Source organism: Streptopelia decaocto (genome assembly GCF_964273445.1).
Source record: "Streptopelia decaocto genome assembly, contig: HAP1_SCAFFOLD_1826, whole genome shotgun sequence".
Lineage (NCBI taxonomy): Eukaryota > Metazoa > Chordata > Aves > Columbiformes > Columbidae > Streptopelia > Streptopelia decaocto.
Genome location: NW_028114995.1, coordinates 1 through 11,694, shown reverse-complemented (window position 1 = coordinate 11,694; position 11,694 = coordinate 1). Strand labels below are relative to the sequence as shown.

The window sequence follows — 11,694 nt, the reverse complement described above, 5'->3', positions numbered from 1 at the left end:
TGCTGTGGGGCAGTACTGGGCATCTATAGCGCAGAGTGCAGGAGCCATGGGGTGCTGGGGGGCACTACTGTGGATGTATAGGGCAGAGTACAGGAGCTATATGGTGCTGGGGGGCACTACTGTGGACGTATGGGGCAGAGTACAGGAGCTATATGGTGCTGTGGGGCAGTACTGGGCATCTATGGGGCAGAGTACAGGAGCTATATGGTGCTAGGGGGCAGTACTGGGGATCTTTAGGACAGAGTGCAGGAGCCATGGGGTGCTGGGGGGCACTACTGTGGGTGCATGGGGCAGAGTACAGGAGCTATATGGTGATGGGGGGCAGTACTGGGCATCTATGGGGCACAGTGCAAGAGCCATGATGTGCCGGGGGGGCACTACTGTCGATGTATGGGGCAGAGTACAGGACCTATATGGTGCTGGGGGGCACTACTGGGCAACTATGGGGCAGAGTACAGGAGCCATGGGGTGCTGGGGGGCACTAGTGTAGATGTATGGGGCAGAGTACAGGACCTATACGGTGCTGGGGGGCACTACTGGACATCTATGGGGCAGAGTACAGGAGCTATATGGTGCTGTGGGGCACTACTGGGCATCTACAGGGCAGAGTACAGGAGCTATATGGTACTGGGGGGCAGTACTGGGCATCTACAGGGCAGAGTGCAGGAGCCATGGGGTGGTGGGGGGCACTACTGTGGATGTATGGGGCAGAGTACAGGAGCTATATGGTGCTGGGGGGCACTACTGGGCATCTATAGGGCAGAGTGCAGGAGCTATATGGTGCTGTGGGGCACTACTGGGCATCTATGGGGCAGAGTACAGGAGCTACATGGTGCTAGGGGGCAGTACTGGGCATCTATGGGGCAGAGTACAGGAGCTATATGGTGCTGGGGGGCACTACTGGGCATCTATAGGGCAGAGTGCAGGAGCCATGGGGTGCTGGAGAGCACTACTGTGGATGTATGGGGCAGAGTACAGGAGCTATATGGTGCTGGGGGGCAGTACTGTGGATGTATGGGGCAGAGTACAGGAGCTATATGGTGCTGGGGGGCACTACTGTGGATGTATGGGGCAGAGCACAGGAGCTATAAGGTGCTGTGCGGCAGTACTGGGCATCTACAGGGCAGAGCGCAGGAGCCACGGGGTGCTGGGGGGCACTACTGTGGATGTACAGGGCAGGCTACAGGAGCTATATGGTGCTGTGGGGCAGTACTGGGCATCTATAGGGCAGAGTGCAGGAGCCATGGGGTGCTGGGGGGCACTACTGTGGATGTATAGGGCAGAGTACAGGAGCTATAAGGTGCTGGGGGGCACTACTGTGGACGTATGGGGCAGAGTACAGGAGCTATATGGTGCTGTGGGGCAGTACTGGGCATCTATGGGGCAGAGTACAGGAGCCATGGGGTGCTGGGGGGCACTGCTGTGCATGTATGGGGCAGAGTACAGGAGCTATATGGTGCTGTGGGGCAGTACTGGGCATCTATAGGGCAGAGTGCAGGAGCCATGGGGTGATGGGGGGCACTACTGTGGATGTATGGGGCAGAGTACAGGAGCTATATGGTGCTGGGGGGCACTACTGGGCATCTATAGGGCAGAGTACAGGAGCTATATGGTGCTGGGGGGCACTACTGTGGATGTATGGGGCAGAGTACAGGAGCTATAGGGTGCTGTGGGGCAGTGTTGTGGATCTATAGGGCAGAATGGAGGTGCTATGGAGCACTGTGGGTCACTGTGCGTCAGCGTGTGATTCACTCACCTGCAGGGTGTTCAGCCTCTTCAGGGGTGTTTCACCCCACAACAGCCCCGTTGACCTCACAGGCGCCCTGACCCCCACACCGCCCCATAGACCCTTGTGATCCCCCCTCCCGTCCCCGCCATGGTGTGCAGTGGAGGCGCAGTCAGCTGGAGTTGGGGGGGGCGCGGTCAGCCGGCGTTGGGGGGGGGTGCGGTCAGCCGGAGCTGGGGGGCGCAGTCAGCTGGAGTTGGGGGGGGGCGCGGTCAGCCGGAGCTGGGGGGGCGCAGGCAGCCGGAGCTGGGGGGGCGCAGGCAGCCGGAGCTGGGGGGCGCAGGCAGCCGGAGCTGGGGGGGTGCAGCCAGCCGGAGTTGGGGGGCGCAGTCAGCTGGAGTTGGGGGGGGGCGCGGTCAGCCGGAGCTGGGGGGGCGCAGGCAGCCGGAGCTGGGGGGGCGCAGGCAGCCGGAGCTGGGGGGGTGCAGCCAGCCGGAGTTGGGGGGCGCGGTCAGCCGGAGCTGGGGGGCGCGGTCAGCCGGAGTTGGGGGGGGCGCGGTCAGCCGGAGTTGGGGGGGGCGCGGTCAGCCGGAGCTGGGGGGGGCAGGCAGCCGGAGCTGGGGGGGGCAGGCAGCCGGAGCTGGGGGGGGCGCAGCCAGCCGGAGTTGGGGGGGGCGCAGGCAGCCGGAGTTGGGGGGCGCAGGCAGCCGGAGCTGGGGGGGCGCAGCCAGCCGGAGTTGGGGGGGGCGCAGGCAGCCGGAGCTGGGGGCGCAGGCAGCCGGAGCTGGGGGGCGCAGGCAGCCGGAGTTGGGGGGCGCAGTCAGCCAGAGTTGGGGGGCGCAGGCAGCCGGAGCTGGGGGGGCGCAGGCAGCCGGAGTTGGGGGCGCAGGCAGCTGGAGCTCACAGGACGGCGACACTGAGACCCGCCGCGGCACAAATGGCATTTCTGTCCCCCCAGAACTCCTGGGTCCCTCCTGAACTCCTGGGTCCCGTCCTGAACTCCTGGGTCCCCCCCCTCTGAACTCCTGGGTCCCCCCCCTCTGAACTCCTGGGTCCCCCCCCTCTGAACTCCTGGGGGAAAACAACATGCCCCTGGCGGTGGGGGGCTGTGCTGGTTTTGTTACAACACAAGTTTCTCTTTTAGTGAATTTGCCTGTCAGCTAAAGCTTCATATCAGCTGCATTTTCCTGGACAACCAGACACGTGTTGTGGTAAACAGAGCACTGGAATGCTAACTTGTTGCTAAGGACACATTCACATCTTGCAAGAGGGGCAACAAGAAACAGGTGACCGAGAAACTGACCAGCTGTGTATAACATCCCATTCACGTGAATACTTCATATAAAAGTGGGAGATCGTGAGGATCTCGTCCTCTTTGTCCTTTTTCGTCCCTTCTGCTTATGGTGACATTAGGCGAGTAAGCTTGTGAGGGGGCCAGAGGCAAAGGGACGTGCCCTGAGGAGAACAAATCGAAAGGTTCTTACCTCTGAGAAGTTGTCCTGGACTTTGGTTCCACCAGCAGCCGTCCTGTGGTCCCGGCACAGCCTGGGGATCCCTGACCCGCACCACCACAACCTTTAACAGGACACCGGGCCGTTCTAGAGCCTGAATGACAAACAGCAAGTATTTCTCTAGGACAGCTTTGATGGGGGATTGTTCTGTTTTCCCTGCAGCGGACAGGGAGAAATCTCTCCTCCCCACAGTGCCACTGAACACCCTGATTCTTCAGGCATTTTGGGGCTGTGAGCCCCCATCTCTCGCTGGCCTGCTCCTCCGGTAACATCATCGTCACCCCCCGAGTCCCCCCATTGATTCACTCCAAAAAAAAAGGTAGAAAAGGAAAACAGCCCCAGCGGGCAGCTCATTACTTTAAAATGCCATTCACATACGTACATACCAGAGCCACCTCCAGAGAAATCCCTGGGGCGCGCTGAGAACGTCCTCGACTCCGCGCCGCCCTTGCTGCCGAGAAGATGACGAACTCGGCTGCGGCTGCAACCTGGTCGGCCAGAGAGGCAGAGGGTGTAGAAACCTGGACCTGATCCTCTTGCTAGGAGTGGGGACTTACTGTTCCCAACTTAGCCTGGCCAACCCTGTACCAAATGCTATGAGCGCGTGAGAATAGGACGACTGACACAGGATGTTCTCAGTTAGCACACTCATGTTAATTCTGGGTGTTATGACAGAACAAAATTGGAAAAATGTGAAATCCAAGGGCAGAAGTTATGGGTAGCAACTCACCTAGGGAAAGGTGGACTCGGTGTGGGCTCTGTCTCCTGCCCTAGGGGAGAACAGAGCATCTGTTTTACACAAGCTGCTATGTGCGGCTGTTCAGATGGAGTGTCCTGGTTTTGTTAAAAACAAGTTTCTCTTTCAGTGAATTTTGCCTGTCAGCTAAAGCTTCATATTAACTACACTTTCCTGGAGAACGAGACCCATGTTTTGGTAAACCTAGCAATGGAATGCAAACTTATTGATAAGCACGGATGGACATCTCGCGAGAAGCGCGACGAGAAACAAGGGACCAAGAAACTGACCAACTGTGTATAACATTCCATTCACGTGAATACTTCATATAAAAGTGGGAGACCACGAGGATCTCGCCCCTTTTTCCTTATGGCGACATTAGGAAAGGATCTTGCTACTCATCCCTGAGAACTGAGGCCAGTGAGAGACTGAATCCAGCTCCGGTTGGCTGCAGAGTCCAGTCCAGGACTTTGGGTGCCGGCCGTGCAGTTGCTGAGACTTTCAAGATTGGTTTTGTATATTTTGTATTATTTTCTCTATTCTTATTAGTAGCATTAGTAAAACATCTTTAATTTTTCCAACTCTCTTCTCTCTGTCCTTCTTTCCCTCCCGATCGCCTGTCCTGAGTGGAAGGGGGAGAGGGAGGGGCAAAAAGGGGGAAGTGGGGGGAGAGGGGGTTAACAATACATCTGCCAGGGTTTTACTGTCACCCCGCAATCTTAACCCTCGACATGGAGGGGGGGCGCAAGATCAGTATAAGGAGGAGTTAGTTAAGAGTGCCACCGAGGAATTGAGAAGAAGGCAAGAGAAACAGAAACTGGTACCGAAAAATAGCGATCGGTATGAAGAAATAAGGAAAAAAGACAAGGGATTACAATTACCAACAGTAGGGAAAAACCTGTTTATAGACCTTATGGAAAGGATAGCCCGGGAATTAAACGTCACATCATGCTGGATATGTGGGGGGTCTCCAACGGCAGAACGGTGGCCTTGGAGAGGAGAGAGCATAAGCCCAGAAGGATTACTGGGATGGAACAGAACTCACGTAACTCCAGAAAAAAGACCAGAAGGATGGGTATTAAGTCACTTAATAATAGGGCAGATACGCCTGTCAAGGGATGATGGTAAACTGGATTTCACTGAATACGCTGGACAAACCCCTTGTAAGTCAGCGTTACGGGCAAATTCATCAAATACCTCTATTCCTCCCACCCGGTGGCCAGGTCCACCTGATGGATATTGGTCTCGAAATTGTAGCCTGGGAAATGAAACGATATGCTGGAAGAATCGAAGCAAAGCAAACCCCTTGGAGGAAATGGGGGATTTAAGGAGATCTTGGCAGAATCCTGCCTCTACCGATGTCAATGAACCACAGAAAGCCCCCGATGGATTATTTTGGATATGTGGGAACAGAGCTTAGAATGAGTTAATGCCTAAATGGAGAGGGTCTTGTACAATAGGGATAATTCAACCAGCATTTTTCCTTTTCCCAAAGGAAAAAGGGAGTCATCTGGGGAAACCTCTGTACGAAACTTTAAACGGAGAGAAGAGGGGTTTAACAAATGTCCCCAGAGGAGGAACGCAAACTTGGAGAGATGATGAATGGCCTGCGAAAAGGATAATTGAATACTATGATCCAGCCACCTGGGCCCAAGATGGAAGCTGGGGATACCGTACCCCAATATACACGCTAAACCGAATTATCCGGTTGCAAGCAGTGGTTGAAATAAGAAGCAACCGGACAGCTGAGGCACTGAATCTCATAGCGAGACAATTGTCTCAGACCAGGGCTGCAGTTACCAAAATCGGGTAGCCTTAGATTATCTTTTAGCTGAAGAAGGGGGTGTCTGTGGGAAATGGAATACTTCTGAGTGTTGTTTAGAAATAGATGGTAATGGGGAAGCTATCATGAAAACAGCAGAGGAGATAAAACGAGTTGCGCATGTCCCAGTACAGAAATGGAATTCTATACTTACCGGCCATTGGTGGGATCACTTCTTTGGGGGAGCTGTTTGTACCGTGTATGAACCCGTGCGTTATTCGGTTAATACATTCAGTACTCCAGGCCATGCAAATCTCAGCCGTGCCTATAGATCCTGAAATGGCAACAAAAGGAACAGGGTATAAATTGATGATTTTCAAAGATAACACCAAACTGGACCTGGCCGCCGCTAGGCAAGTACTAGCTAACGTTGAGGCCAAAGCACGAATCAAGAGGATAAAAAGAAAACGGGGGAACTGTCAAAAATGCAGCTGTGATTCGTGCTAAGATGTTGAATGTTTACAGATATAACCAGATGAGGCACGGGCTCTGAACCTGGAAAAGGAAAAGCGGGTCCTCCGGCCGCCTCGCCGCCCGACACGGGGAAAGAACCGGGGCGGCAGAGTCAGCGGCGCTGCTGAGCCGCGTGCTGTGCTGCATTGGATGAGGTCGGTTATAACCGTTTGGTTTCTCGCTGACAACACATCTGTTAATTATTAGTTAAATATAAACTAAGCTCTCAGCTTCTAAACAACGTGTTACTTGACCTTCCGTCTCCCTCCTCTCATGCAGAAGGATCTAAAAGGCGAAAAATGTCCCCTCACCGTGCAGGCGCTCAGAAAGCGTTTCCCTCACGTCAACCGGTTCATGAGGGCTACATCTTCTATAACTTCATCGCAGCATACGTTAACTTGGCAGCTTCTCTTCAAAAGCGAGAAGAGAACACAGGGACAGGCACCTGCAAAAACAAGGCAGAGAACAAAGCAGCTGGGAACATCGTGTCATTTACACGTGCACGTACCACCACCCCCCAAAAGTGGGGGGCTCCCCTAGGAAAACAAAGCGGGGGCAGCGCCCCAAACAGCCGCAGCCCCCGGCCCGCAGGCCGGCAGCTGCCCCCCGGCACGGCAATGCTGCTGGCCAGCCTGAGCAGGGAGCTGTTCGTGCCGGCCAATATCGATACCCCCCTTCGCTCTCTCGCGGGAGAGCAAGTTCTTCAGCTTTCTGGGCAGAAGTCCCTGGAGGTAAAGGTTCAGCTCCCATTACCTGCTGGGCAGCCGTCCCCGCACGCCCGCCTTCACGTACCCCTTGCTTTACGCAAAGCTGCTTCCATCGGTGACCCGGGAGTCTTCGGCATCCTCCAGCGGCCGGTCCTTTCAATCCGCTCCTGCTGTTGCCAAGCATTCGTGGGCCACCGACTGCAGGACGGATCCGCTGAGGAAAGAAGCCGCACCGACAACGTTAGCAGTAGCAATATTTACGTCATTAAACGTTCTAAGGAGGCACCGAGGGAGGGATGTTGTTTGCACACAAACGGGGACCTGACCCCCGTCGGGGGGACGGACGCTGACACGCGGAGACCTGACTGCGAACCCCGCGGGTCACACAGCGTCTCTGCCCCCTGGCAGCTTCTCTTCACAAGCGAGAAGAGAAAACAGGGACAGGGATCTGAAAAAACAAGGCAGAGAACACAGCAGCGGGGGGGACAGAGGAAAAGAGGCCGGAAGAGCACCGAGGAACAGGGCAGAGGAAGAAACAAATCGGCGCGGCGGGGCGGAGACGGAGGAAAAAAGCCCGGCACGGTCAATGGGACAGAGAGGAACGCGGCCACGGGCAGGGAGCGGGACACGGGGACGCAGCGAGAAACCACGGGACGCGGGGAGATACCAAAACGTCGGCAAAAAAGACTCTTGAACACTGTTCTGAAAGTGTTAAACGGCAGGCAATTTCAATACAGCGCACCGCACGCTCAAGGATCGCCCCTGTAATCGAGCGTGCACGTGACTCACGCTTCTTGGTATTTATTCCATCTACCTATTGGATATTCATTTGCTCCCAGCGCTTAGTTAATGCATTAGACGGAAGCTCTTTCCATAACCCCACCCTTCGCTGGCAGTCCATCCTTGGTGTGCCAGCGTGTCCACCAAGGGTCTCCAGCGGTCCCCGGTGCCCCCCCGCCCCGGTGTCGGCTTCTCGACCTCATTTCTTGAGCACGCCCACTCTCATTTTGTGCTGCTACTCAAGTAGCTCCTTCTCCATTCAGTGGAACGTTCCATTTTCCCAGCCTGCGAGCCAAGGACATCCCGCTTTGCCCCACCTCCAGTCCCTGTAGAGCCAGTTTTTCTCTGTTCGGTTTCTGTTACGTTAGGCCTGGTCTTGCTACCTTATGCCGAGGGCTTTCTAAAAGATTTTTGTTCCTCCTATCAACGGGAAGCAAGAGGGAGAGCAACAGGCAAAACCGATGGCAGAGCGAGAGAGACCGCGGGGAGCACAGGGGGCTGGAGGAAGAAAGGGAGGAATGAGGAGCCCCGCCGAGAGACGGAGGGCAGGCAAAAAACAACAAAAAAAGAGAAAAACGGGGCGGGGGGCAGCACGAAGGCTCAGAACAGGAACGAGGACAGGAACAGTGCCGTACAGAATGAAGAACGCCAGCAACGCTGAGCACGACAAAGGCACAGAGAGAGAAGACGAAGGGAGGGAGGAAGGAAAGAGAAAGACAGGAAGGTCGGGGGACAGAGCAGCACGTACAGACACAGAGAGGAAGAGAACAGCGCGGGGACACACAGACGAGAGCGCAGCGGGGGGACGGACACACACGAGAGCGCAGCGGGGGGATGGACACGAGAGCGCAGCGGGGACGGACACACGGACACGAGAGCGCAGCGGGGGGACGGACACACACGAGAGCGCAGCGGGGGGACGGACGCACACGAGAGCGCCACGGGGACAAGAGAACAGCGGGGACAAGAACGGGCCAGAGAAAGCGTGGGGAAAAAGGAGACGGAGGGGCAGGGAGGCACCAGGACACAGAAGCCGGGGACGAGGCCCGAGGGCCAGGGACTCACAGCGGCTCTCGCTTTCGGTGGCTGCCAGGAGGCTTCTAACAGCTCAGACGCTCCTGTCCCCTCCTCTCCTCCCTCGGGGCGCTCGGCCGTCCTCAGCCTAGGAGAACACGGTGGGGTGTCAGGGCTGCTACGAGACGAGGCTTCGGGGACACGGAGCCTCGCTGGCTCGCTCGCCACGCAGCCGTCCCGCTCCGGGATACGCGCACGGACCTGCCGCGCACGTTGACGGCCTGGCCCGCTGCACGCCACGCAGAGGGACCCTTCGCCACCCGGAGAGAGGGGCTCCCTCTCTTGCCCGCCGCAGGAAGCAGACGTCGGGCCGACGGACCCGCACTTCTTCCTCTTTACCTCTCCGGCTCCAGCCGCGGCAGCACCCGTCCCTTTTCCCGCCGCGCTGCCAGACGAGCCTCGCCAGCCCGAGGCGGGCGCAGCCGACGGCATCCCCGGGGTGGCAGCGAACGGCCGCATCCTCAGCGTGGCCTCTGGGAGCGGGAAAGAAGAAGCAGCGGCCGTTAGCACCGTAGCTCACCCCTGCCTGAGCCTGCTCCTTCCGCACGGGCCACCGGAGAGGTGCCGAGGGCCGGCCTGCCGCCTTCACCGTGGGGCTCGGGAGCGGCCCGGGAACACGGGACGGGTTCGCAGGAGCTGCCGCGGCTGGGGGCGGCTGCACGGGGCGAGCGGGGCCGCGGGAGGAGGCTCAGGGGGAGCTCTGGCGAGCTGGGGACGCACCCGGCATCTGCCCCCGGCCGGCTGGCGCCTCCTGCTCCTCTGCGGCACGCTGGCCAATACGCTGACAATACACCTACTAGTTAAATAGAAACTAAGCACTCTGCTTCTAAACAACGTGTTATTTAATCTTCTGTTTCCCCCTTGTCATGCAGAAGGATCTAAAAGGTAAAAAATATCCCCTCAGCGTGCAGGGGGTCAGAAAGCATTTCCCTCACATCAACTGGTTAACGAGGGTATGAGTTCTATAACTTCATGGCAGCATACACTAACTTGGCAGCTTCTCTTGAATTCCCCCCTTTTCAATACACTTGCAAATTCTGTGGCAGTATAAATCTACAAAATATTATCATCTCGTGCTGTGGTACAGCACAATTATTTGTTACCCACTAGCAGTGCCAAACAGAACACTGTAGCATAATGTAAGTCAAAATGACTAGCATCAACATCAGACCGAAGCGGCGCCCCACCACCGAGCCTGCAACCGCGCCTCAGCTCCGCTTTTAAACGCGCCCCCACTAACGGGGGCTGCGCCGCTCCCGGAGGGACTGCCGGACCGGGCACGGGCGCTGCGCCGGAGGGAGACGCGGCTCCAGACCGCAAGCCTTCAGCGCACCTGCCCTCGGGCTCGCACGCCGCCCACCAGCTTCGCCAGCTCGGCCGTAAGGGCGGGGGGGAAACGGAGCCCATCCCGCTCCCCCCGTTCCAACGGCACGGTCCCCGTGGCCGCACTCACCTGCCGCGTCTCTCGCCGCTCCGTTCCCCTCGCGCTCTCCCGCTCTCCCGCCGGGCTCCGCGGGCACCGACCCCGCCGGCCGCAGCGAGCGCTCCGCAGCAGCCCCGACCCCCGTTCCCGTTCGCTCCCGGTTACCCCCCCGCAACCGAGGCGCTCGCGGTTTGGACATGCGCAGTAGGGATACCGCAGCACCCGCCCCTTGCCGCGTCCCGGTTCGCTGCCTAGGACACGTCAATCACCTCTCTCGCCGCCTATCAGCGCTCGCTATTGGGGCATGCGCAGTAGGGAGACCGCAACGCCCGCCTCTTCGGCAACATCATTGGCTGCCGGCTGCACGCCAATCACCATGTTCTCCGCCTATCAGCGCTCGCTCTTTGGGGCATGCGCAGTACGGAGCCCTCAACGCCCGCCCCTCTGGCAATCTGATAGGCGGACAGAGTGGCAACTGACGTGCCCAGGCAGCCAACCAGCGCTCCGTCCCTCCAGCCCTCCAGCCCTCCCGCGCCATCTGATTGGTCCGCTCTGGATCCTAACCCGCCCGCTCACCGCTCCCAAACACTAGGGAGCCGTGGGGAAACCAGTGAGAGACAAGACGGACAGCAGCAACGGCAAGTGCAATCTGGCTTCAATTCTGATCGTGCACTTCAAAGCCTCTCTCAGTCCTACCAATGACTGCTCCTTTTCTGGAAGGACAAACTTTCTTACCTGAACATCCTAAATTGAAGACTCCACGGAACAGAACGGGGATTGAGCCGCAGGACAACGGGCCATCGATTTACACTAACGGGGAAAAAAACCCCTAGAAGTCAACCCCAAATTTAAAAATGCACGTGTCTTTTCCAAGCAGAATGAGCCTGTGATTCCACAAAAAGGGACGGCAAAGAGCAGGTCAGCTTATCAGAGAAAGACAGTGACAGGGAGCCAGACGAGGTGACACAGAGAGAGGGAGAGCGAGGCAAACGGGACGGAGAGGCCAAAACGAGCGCTCCACAGCCTCCCCTCCCTCGCCCCGACCCCCGTTTCCCCGTTAACTCCCGCTACCCGCCCCGAGACACCACGGAAGCGTTGGCCAGGCAGGCAGCTGTTCAAACGGGATTGAGTCGGCGCGCTCTGATTGGCTGCTTTCCACCCCACCGCGCCGTGCTCCTATTGGATGCGCCTTCCGCGGTCCGCGCCCAGGTGCCCGCCTCACGTCGGACCTGACTGAGGACTGCGCACTTTGGGCATGCGCAGTACGGACACCTCAACGCCCGCCCCTCCGGCAACCTGATTGGCTGCCTACGCACATCACTTGCCATTCTCCCCGCCTATCAGCGCTCCGCCCCTCCAGGGGGAATCTGGGGGAAACGGCCAGAAACCCGGCGGGTTTTGCCCCGAACTCGGGGGTTTTGCCCCAAACTCACCACACGTGACCTTGGGCGGCGGCTCCAGG

At 57.9% G+C, this 11,694-nt stretch overlaps 1 long non-coding RNA gene across 2 annotated transcripts; it reads right to left on the bottom strand.

The window, feature by feature from the left end:
* Nucleotides 1-2,498: 2,498 nt before the first annotated feature.
* Nucleotides 2,499-8,876, bottom strand: LOC309452277. 2 transcript variants are annotated; one of them, XR_014186503.1, is made up of 7 exons: nt 8,801-8,876; nt 7,041-7,169; nt 6,560-6,693; nt 5,950-6,069; nt 3,968-4,007; nt 3,624-3,725; nt 2,499-3,331 (listed from the first exon to the last, which is right to left on the bottom strand). It is a non-coding gene; the product is annotated as an uncharacterized lncRNA (long non-coding RNA). The 2 variants fall into 2 exon arrangements; XR_014186502.1 differs by having other exon boundaries at nt 3,624-4,007.
* Nucleotides 8,877-11,694: the final 2,818 nt, after the last annotated feature.